This window comes from Sus scrofa, chromosome 2 (assembly GCF_000003025.6).
Source record: "Sus scrofa isolate TJ Tabasco breed Duroc chromosome 2, Sscrofa11.1, whole genome shotgun sequence".
Taxonomy (NCBI): Eukaryota; Metazoa; Chordata; class Mammalia; order Artiodactyla; family Suidae; genus Sus; species Sus scrofa.
In genome coordinates, this window is record NC_010444.4 from 85,255,669 (window position 1) to 85,265,408 (window position 9,740).

Genomic DNA, 9,740 nt, shown 5'->3' on the forward strand with positions numbered 1-9,740 from the left:
GTTACAGATGCATTATGAGTATAAGCAACTCCACCCAAAAAGAAAGCTGACTGAATGATAGATGGTTTTTTTAAATCCCTCCAAATTCTCTTTTGGTCTTTGTTAATGTGAAACAATACCTTTTCCATAATTTTTTTTTTTTTTTGCTTTTTTAAAAAATTGTTGTTGGGACTTCCCATTGTTGCTCAGCAGAAACAAATCTGACTAGTAACCATGAGGTTGTGGGTTCGATCCCTGGCCTCGCTCAGTGGGTTAAGGATCCGGCGTTGCTGTGGCTGTGGTGTAGGCCCGCGGCTACAGCTCCAATTGGACCCCTAGCCTGGGAACCTCCATATGCCACAGGTGTGGCCCTGAAAAGCAAAAAAATAAATAAAAATAAAAAATCGTTATTGGAGTATTGTTCGATGTTGTGTTACACAGTTTCAGGTGTACAGCAAAGTGAATTATACATATTTATAGGAGTTCCTGCTATGGTGCAGTAGGTTAGGGATCTGGCATTGTCTCTGCAGCTGCCTGGGTTAAATCCCTGGCCTGGCACAGTGGGTTAAGGATCTGGTTTTGCCACAGCTGTGGTGTAGTTTGCAGCCATGGCTCAGATTCAGTTCCTGGTCTGGGAACTTCCATATGCCACAGGTGTGGCCAGAATTTTTTTAAATATACGTATCATTATATATACATTATATATCTATAATTGTATATTGTATATATAATTATATATAATAGGTCTTATATATATAAGCCCTTTTCCAGATTCTTTTCCTATATAAGCTATCACAGAGTATTGAGTTGATTTCTCTGTAGTACAGAGTAGGTCCTTCTCACTTAGCGATTTTGTATACACTAGTGTGTATAAGGCAATCCCAGCCTCCCAATTTGTCCCTCCCCCTTTTCCATAATTTTGAATTAAGGTCTGTAGCTTGCCTTTTCCACTTAACATTTTTCTTATAATACATTGCCACTCATTAATATTGCTCCCACATGTAATTTAACAATTTTATAGAATCCAAGCATGGCAAAATACATCATTTATTTTTTTTTATTTTCACCCCATTTTTAAGGATTAAGATTGTTTAAAATTTTTCATATATATTACACAGGGCCCTGCTAAGGACATTTTGGGGGGATTTTTTTTTTCCCTTTTTGCCTTGTAGAAATATTCCACTAAGTGAAATGACCAAGTCGTGGGTGTGAATGGTTTCATAGCTCTTGTGAAATTTACTGGACAGCTCTCAGGAAAGATGGAGCCAATTTATGGTGGTAGTGGGTGTGGCCTGCTCTTCTTAGAGCTACTTTTAAAACTGGGCTGTATCACTATAAAGAGATAAAACCAGAGTTCCCATCATGGCTCAGTGGTTAACGAATCCGACTAGGAACCATGAGGTTGGGGTTCGATTCCTGGCCTTGCTCAGTGGGTTGAGGATCCGGCGTTGCCGTGAGCTGTGGTGCAGGTTGCAGGCTCGGCTCGGATCCCGAGTTGCTATAGCTCTGGCGTAGGCCAGCGTCTATAGTTCTGATTAGACCCCTAGCCTGGGAACCTCCATATGCTGCGGGTGCAGCCCTAAAAAGACAAAAAAAACAATAATAATAAATGTTTAAAAAAAATTCTCAAAGTCTTTTATTAACCCCACTAGTAGGTAGAGTTAATCTCGCTGCTCCAGTAACAGACTGCTGTTTGTACCTGTCTCAGGCCTGTGTCTTCATCTCACCCTCCTCTGGAATGCTCTTTTCTGGAAAAGTACTCGGCTTGTTTCCTGATTTCAGCCAGGTCTCTGCTCACGTAAAACCTTAACAGAGAGGCCTTTCCGTTCCACTCCCCCTTTTCCGCCTAGTCTTGCTGCTCTCTCTCCTCTTGCATGGCCCTCATCACCACTTGACATGACATGGACCTTTTCTGCTTTTATAGATATCGTCTGTGTCCCTCTGCTGGATATATCTTACGAGAACAAAAAAGACTTGGTCTCTTTTATTGGTTTCTGTATTCTCCGGGCCTAGAAGGTGCCTCATCCATAGTAAATGTTCAGTAACTCTTGATGAATGAATGAGTGAATCAAGTGTCTGATTACATGATCATGAATGGCTTGGCATTCTGAAAATCAGTGCTGAAAACACGTGCCAGGCTGCTCAGTAGATCTTAAAAGTTTTCTGGTCATAGGTTTTTAACTTTATGGATACTCACAAGTCCTTTCCCCCCAAAAATGTATACTCACAAAGCTCAGTGTGTAATTTCTAGGGATTTTGACCTGCTGAAGCTCTTGAACTGCTGAAGGTAGAATCTTTTTTTTTTTTTTCTTTTCTTTTCTTGTTAGGGCCACACCTGCGGCACATGGAAGTTCCTGAGCTAAGGGCTGAATTGGAAGGGCTGCTGCCGGCCTACGCCACAGCCACAACAACACTGGATCCAAGCTGCCTCTGTAACTACACCCCAACTTGCGACAACACGGATCCTTAATCCACTGAGCGAGACCAGGGATTGAACTCACATCCTCATGAATATTATGTCAGGTTCTTAACCCGGTGAGCCACAACAGGAACTCCAGAAGGTGGAATCTTGACTTGAGAATTACTGCTCCATGGACTACAGTGTAACCCAGAAACCATGATCAGGCGGCCCTACAAAACAAGCTTGTTTAGCTTGGCCTATACAAGATTGACTGGCATGGGACTTTTTTAAAAAAGGTTTGAATTAGTTGCCCCTAAATCAGAAAATACAAAATTTCACAAAGGAAAATTAATCCATATTTCTCAATTCTCTCGAAGAGTCAGAAGACCTGGCAGCACTCACCCCCTCAGTCCTCACTGAAGACAAGCAACCGCAGCCCCACCTGGCAGGGACCTGTCTTCTGCAGGTGACCCCAGGCCCCATTGCTCCCTGTAGCTCCTCGGTTTTGAAGCTTCATTGGTGACTATTGATCACTGGCCCACACAGTTGTTTTTCTTAAAGCTGAGTTAAGAGGAAAGCAAAACAGACCTCTGCCTCTATTTTTCTTTCTTTTTTTTTTTTTTTTTTTTTGTCTTTTGTCCTTTTAGGGCCACACCCACGGCATATGGAGGTTTCCAGGCTAGGGGTCCAATTAGAGCTATAGCCGCCAGAGCCACAGCAACTCGGGATCCGAGCCACATCTGCGACCTACAACACAGCTCATGGCAACAGAGGATCCTTAACCCACTGAGTGAGGCCAGGGATCGAACCTGCAACCTCATGGTTCCTAGTCAGATTCGTTTCTGCTGTGCCATGACAGGAACTCCCCTCTATTTTTCTTAAGCCAAGGTCCACTTCACTTTTTTACTTTACATGCCCAGCCACTCAAGGAATTTTACTTGAGACCCCTTATCTAACTCAACCACGAAGCATACCATGGAGCAAACGAGGCTTCAGAACATTCAAGAGACCTGAACTCCTGCTTCCTAATTAATGCTCTTTCTCAGCTGAGAGAAAAGCCAAGAAACATATAGAATCAATAGAAACCATGGACACTGGCACATCTGTCAGATGCCACCAGGCTTTTCAAGGCCATCTCTGTAGACCTGCCAAGGGCACAGAGACATCCATGCGATGCTTGACTTGGTGACTGAACAAGCAAATGAATGAATCTGTTTTCCAATTATGGTTTAATCTAGGAAACATAAGCTTCACTTAAAAGCCGCTTTTCACTGACAGCTGAAGACATCATTTGATTTCTGACCACTCGTCTTTATTTTCAATGGAAGACATTCTACCATCCGAAATACGCAGTTCTTGGACTTCCCGAGTGGCTCACAACATAACTACATGGCATTGCTTCTGCAGGGGCTGTGGCTCGACCCCTGAAATACACGGTTCTGGCCCATGATGTGAGATTGGAGCCAAGCAAACCAAATAGGGATTAGACAGTCTCTGGAGGACACAAACATGTTTCATTTGTTGAATATGCTCATGTGATTTTAAACTGCAGGCTCCTTTAAATTTCCCCACAGCTCATGTTGCAAGTCATCAGAACTCATGATTTGTCGTGATTCCAAGAGATGAAAATCAGGTGACCTGAGTGGCTGGTGCTGGGAACGACCACAGAGGAACCCGTGTTTCTTCTGTCTGCCCACTGACGCTAACCAGGCTAGACGGGTGCCCTGATCCTGTTCTAAGGGTCCGTTCCTCTCGGCCTCCAGCTGAGCACTGCCTCTCTTTGGGAAGTTATGCTCTGCCAAGACCAGGAGCAATGTTGTGCCCTGTAGTCATACATGAAAGGCACTTGACCTTTTTAGGAAAGTCATTATCATTATTACAGCATAATAGCAAAAAGTGTTTCCTCCTGAATATTTATATCATCCAGCCCCAGAGGTCCCCAGCTGCCACTCTTGGTGGCCCTTGTATCTGTTTTCTTCTTTTTTAGCTAGATACATAGGCACAGAACAAATATGACATTTCCCAGCTTCCCCTGTGGACAGAAGTAGCCCTATGTCTAACTTCTAGCCAAGGGGGTGTAGGTGGAAGTGTTGCATATAATTTCCAGAAAGGTCGGACTGCCCGGAATACTGACATGATGGCTGGACCTCAAGCAGTCTTTTCGGACCATGGGGTCGAAGCCAACTTGAGGATGACAAGACAAGAGGATAGAAGGTGCTTGACTTCTTAACTGTGATAAGGTTTTCTGTCATTTTCAACAGAATGTAATGCTAGTTAAAGTAACTAAAAATGGGTCAAGACAACTGAAAGCCATTTGGGATGAGTAAGCAATTAATTATGTTTAAAAATTGGTACATAAAACCATTCTTCACCACTTCTGATGCGGCACTCTCACTTCTCCATTCATGTGACATGTGAAAATAATGTTTCCTTTTCTTTATATATAAACAAACATACACTTAATTTTTTTGTAATAATTTTTATTTATCACTCTATAACTGAGATATAGCATTATATTAGTTTTAGGTGTGTAAAATGATGATTTGATATTTGTATATATTGCAAAATGATCACCACAATAAATCTAGTTAATGTCTGTCATCATATATAGTTACAAATTTTTTTTAAGGTTTGCTCTCTTCAACTTTCAAATATGCAATATAGTATCGTTAACTAGACTCGCCATGCTATACATTACATCCTATTTATTTCACAGCTGAAAGTTTGTAACTTTTGACCCCCTTCACCCATTCCACCAGCTCCCAACTCTGGCAACTCCTAATCTGTTCTCTGTATCTGTGAGCTTAGTTGTTTATTGGTTGTTTGAGTTCTGTTTTGGTTTGTTTTAGACCCCACATATAAATGATATCATATGGTATTTATCTTTCTCCGTCTGACTTATTTCACTTAGCATAATGCCCTCAAGATCCATCTATGTTGTCACAAATGGCAAGCCACGATGGGAACTCCAAGATTTCCTTTTGATGGCTGAATAATAATAGATAGGAGTTCCCATTGTCACTCAGAGGGTTAAGAATCTGATTAGTATCCATGAGGATGCAGGTTTGATCCCTGGCCTCACACAGTGGGTTAAAGCATCCAGCGTTGCTGCAAAGCCTGTGGTGTAGATTGCAGATGCAGCTTGGATCTGGCATGGCTGTGGCTGTGGTGTAGGCTAGCGGTTAGAGCTCCGATTTGACCCCTAGCCTGGGAACTTCCATATGCCGTGGGTGTAAACAAAATAATAATAATAATTATGTATATATATACTGGAAAACACATACATATATAATATCATATATTATATATATATAAAATAATAATAATATCTAGGGTATAAGATCACAGTCCAGTTTCATTCTTTTACAACATGGCTGTCCAGTTTTCCCAGTATCATTTTCCCCAATTGTACATTCTTGGCTCCCTTGTCATAAATTAATTTATCATATATGTACGGATTTATTTCTAGGCTCTCTATTCTATCCCATTGACCTCTGTGTCTGTTTTTAGCTACCGTTTTAATGAGTATACAATTGTGATATTGTTTGAAATCAAGGAGCGTGATGCCTCCAACTTTGATCTTTTTTCTCAAAATCACTTTCACTATTTGGGATCTTTTGCAGCTCCATACAAATTTTAGGATTGCTTATTCTATTTCTGCAAAAAAATGCCATCAGGATTTTGATGGGAATTGCACAGAAGCTATAGATGGCTTCGAGTGTATGGCAATTTTTAATACGTGGTTAAAATATACATTTTTCATACTCTAAAAAAAATTCTACCCTGCTGAAATGACTTGGAAGCTGGACTTGGAAGTGGCCCAGGAGGGTCTTTGTTTACTTGTTATTTTCTGATTTTTTTTTTTTTTTGTCTTTTTGTCTTTTTGCCATTTCTTGGGCCATTCCTGTGGCATACGGAGGTTCCCAGGCTAGGGGTCAAATCGGAGCTGTAGCTGCCAGCCTACGCCAGAGCCACAGCAACACAGGATCCGAGCCGCGTCTGCAACCTACACCACAGCTCACGGCAACGCCGGATCGTTAACCCACTGAGCAAGGGCAGGGATCGAACCCGCAACCTCATGGTTCCCAGTCGGATTCGTTAACCACTGCGCCACGACGGGAACTCCCGGAACTCCTATTTTCTAATTTTTGTTTTAAGACACTCTAGAAGTGATAGAGAAGCACTATTTCTACACCCGTGAGCTTCAAGCTGCCACCGACTTTTCATCTCTTACGCTTACAGTGAATATGTTAAGCTCAGAGCCTTGGATATTTATTTCTTTTTCTTTTTTTTTTTTGCCTTTTGTTTTTTTAGGGCCGCACTGGGGGCATATGGAGGTTCCTAGGCTAGAGCTCAAATTGGAGCTGTAGCTGCAGGTCTACACCACAGCCATAGCAATGTGGGATCCAAGCCTCTTCTGCAACCTACACCACAGCTCACGGCAACACTGGATCCTTAACGCACTGAGCCAGGGATCAAACCCATGTCTTCATGGATACTAGTCAGGTTTGTTAGCCACTGAGCCACAACAGGAACCCCGGATCCTGGAATTTTTCACTCAGTAATTTCAAAAGGAAAAGATAGACCACTCTTAGACCCAGGGGTCCTCACTGGGTAATGCTAATGCCATGTTCTGAAATGGTTCAGTGAAATACATTGGTCTTCCTTCCAAGGTGAAAACTTTGGAAGCAAATTCCATCTATCCTACCCTGTTTCTGAGTTACCAGTTTCAGTTTTATTCATGAAGTGTGAAATCTAAAAGAACCTCATAATATAATAACCAACATAGAAAAATTAAAAGAGAGAGGCAAAACCAAAATGTTAGCAGACATTTAGAATCTTCGAAAAGTTATTGAATCTAAATGAAAATGTGTTTTCTTACTTCCTGTCATGGCACAGCGGAAACGAATCCGACTAGGAACCATAAGGTTGTGGGTTCAATCCCCAGCCTCACTCAGTGGGTTAAGGATCTGGTGTTGCCACGAGCTGTGGTGTAGGTCGCAGACGTGGCTCGGATCTGGTGTGGCTGTGGCTGTGGCTGTAGGCCGGCAGCTGTAGCTCCGATTGGACCCCTAGACTGCGAACTTCCATGTGCCGTGGATATGGCTCTATAAAGACCAAAAAAAAAAAAAAAGTACGTTGAAAGTATTCCATACAGAGGATAGTTCCTAACTATAGATTCAGGTGAGAAGAGACAGAGACAGAGACAGAAAGAAAGATGGGGCGTGGGGGGAGAGAGAGATAGGTGTAAAAAAAAGAGGTCCAGTGGGGCTACACTGAAGAGAAGAAGATGGACCCGGTGAGAGACACTAAGTATATTTTGAAGAAAAATAGTACAGGCTTTGCTTTCCACACCCTCCAGAATCTGGCATTTGACAGTCAAAGGACCTTCTCTTTCCTCAACTCTGCATGACAAGTGGTTTTACCAGTTCAGAGCACATGGAGGTTCCCAGGCTAGGGGTTGAATCTGAGCCACAGCCGCCGGCCTACGCCACAGCCACAGCCACACCAGGTCCGAGCCACGTCTGCGACCCACACCACAGCTCACAGCAATGCCAGATCCTTAATCTACTGAGCAAGGCCAGGGATCGAACCCACAACCTCATGGTTCCCAGTCAGCTTCGTTTCCACTGCGCCACTAAGCGAACTCCTTTTCTACTTACTCTTTAGTAAGCTAAAATACCAACCCATTCCTCAGTAAGGTTTCTGCAGATTTCCAGACTAGGTCCTGTACCTTCTGTGATTAGCTCCCGTAGTACCTTGTGATTCTTCTTGTGTAATATTCCTCATGCTTATCATGATTTGTGTACTGTCTTTCCTGTAGACTGAAGCTCTGTCTTGTCACTTGTTTTTCCTCAACATCTGGTCCACCTTTTTTTTTTTTTTCTTTTTTCTTTTTGGGGCCACGCCTGCAGCATAAGGATGTTTCCAGGCTAAGGGTTGAATCAGAGCTACAGCTGCCGGCCTACACCGGAGCCACAGTAACAGGGGATCTGAGCCGCCTCTGCAACCTACACCACAGTTCATGGCAATGCCAGATCCTTAACCCACTGCGTGAGGCCAGGGATCAAACCCATATCCTCATGGATACTAGTTGGGTTCTTAACCTGCTGGGCCACAAGGGGAGCTCCTGGTCCAGCTCTTAACTCTTAGCAGAACTTCATAAACATTCATGAACAAATGAGCTTTGGTTATCATGCCATCTGGACAAAATGTTTTCATTTAAGAAAAAGATATGAACCCCAACAATCTCCGTGTTGAGCAGAGCGAAAAGAAAATGTTTTGAGTTGCCCTAGCAACTCTAGAAAAATTCGGTCTTGCGTGGGGGCAGGTGGCAAGCTTTTCACGGTTGTCCTTGGAAATGAGGCAGGACGGTAAGTGGCAGGCAGGCACAGAGGGGCGGGGCCCTGGGGTGGATCAGGTAACAACCAACCAGTCAGAGCTGGGGACAGGGGTGACCCCTTCCCCTGTGCACCCTCCACCTCTGACACCCTGCCTCACGCCCAGCCTGCCTCAGAGAAGCCGCTCCAAGGCCACAGTGGAACAGCAAACACCGGGATTTTGTTTGCAGACTTGGCTGAGTCATGAAGCCTCTCCCTGACCTTCTCCCTGCCCAGTCATAAAGGGACAGGGTACATTTAAAGTGGAATCGCCCAAAGTCGCTTCCATACTGCCAGGCTTTCAGGGTTCCAGCTCCACTGAGTCCCACTGCCTGGAATGGGCGAGGACAGCCACTGAAGTCTCACCCTGAGCCCTTTTAGCCCAGTGCAGGCACCTTCCACGAGAGTGAGAGCCAGCCCAGCCTGGTCCCTATGAGCCCCTGCCCAGGACAAGGGGCTGGCCAGGCACCCAGGCGCCTTTGCTGAAGGGTATCTTAGCGGATGGAAAGCTGGCTTCTGAATGTGCAGAGCACTAAGGGAGAAGGTCCTGGGTACACAGGCTGCAAGGCCACCCAGGACACCATCTGGAATAGAAGAGCAGTTCCCGTCACCCCCAGCAGCTCCCCTCCCCCACAGCGCTTTCCAGTGCACTTCTTTGGACTTATCAGGCTAGAGTTTTTCCATGAAGATGACTCGGGCGAGTTCCGGCCATGGGTCAGTGCTTAACGAACCCGACTAGTATCCATGAGGATGCGGGTTCGATCTCTGGTCTGGCCGAATGGGTTAAGGATCCAGCGCTGCTGTGAGCTGCGGTGTAGGCCAGCAACTACAGCTCCAATTTGACCCCTAGCCTGAGAACCTCCAGATGCCACGGGTGTGGCCCTAAAAAGATGAAAATACAAATTAAAAGATAAAAGATGACAACTTTCCTCTGTCTCACTTCTCTATCTGGAGCTTCTCCTACCTCTGCTCAGTGGCCC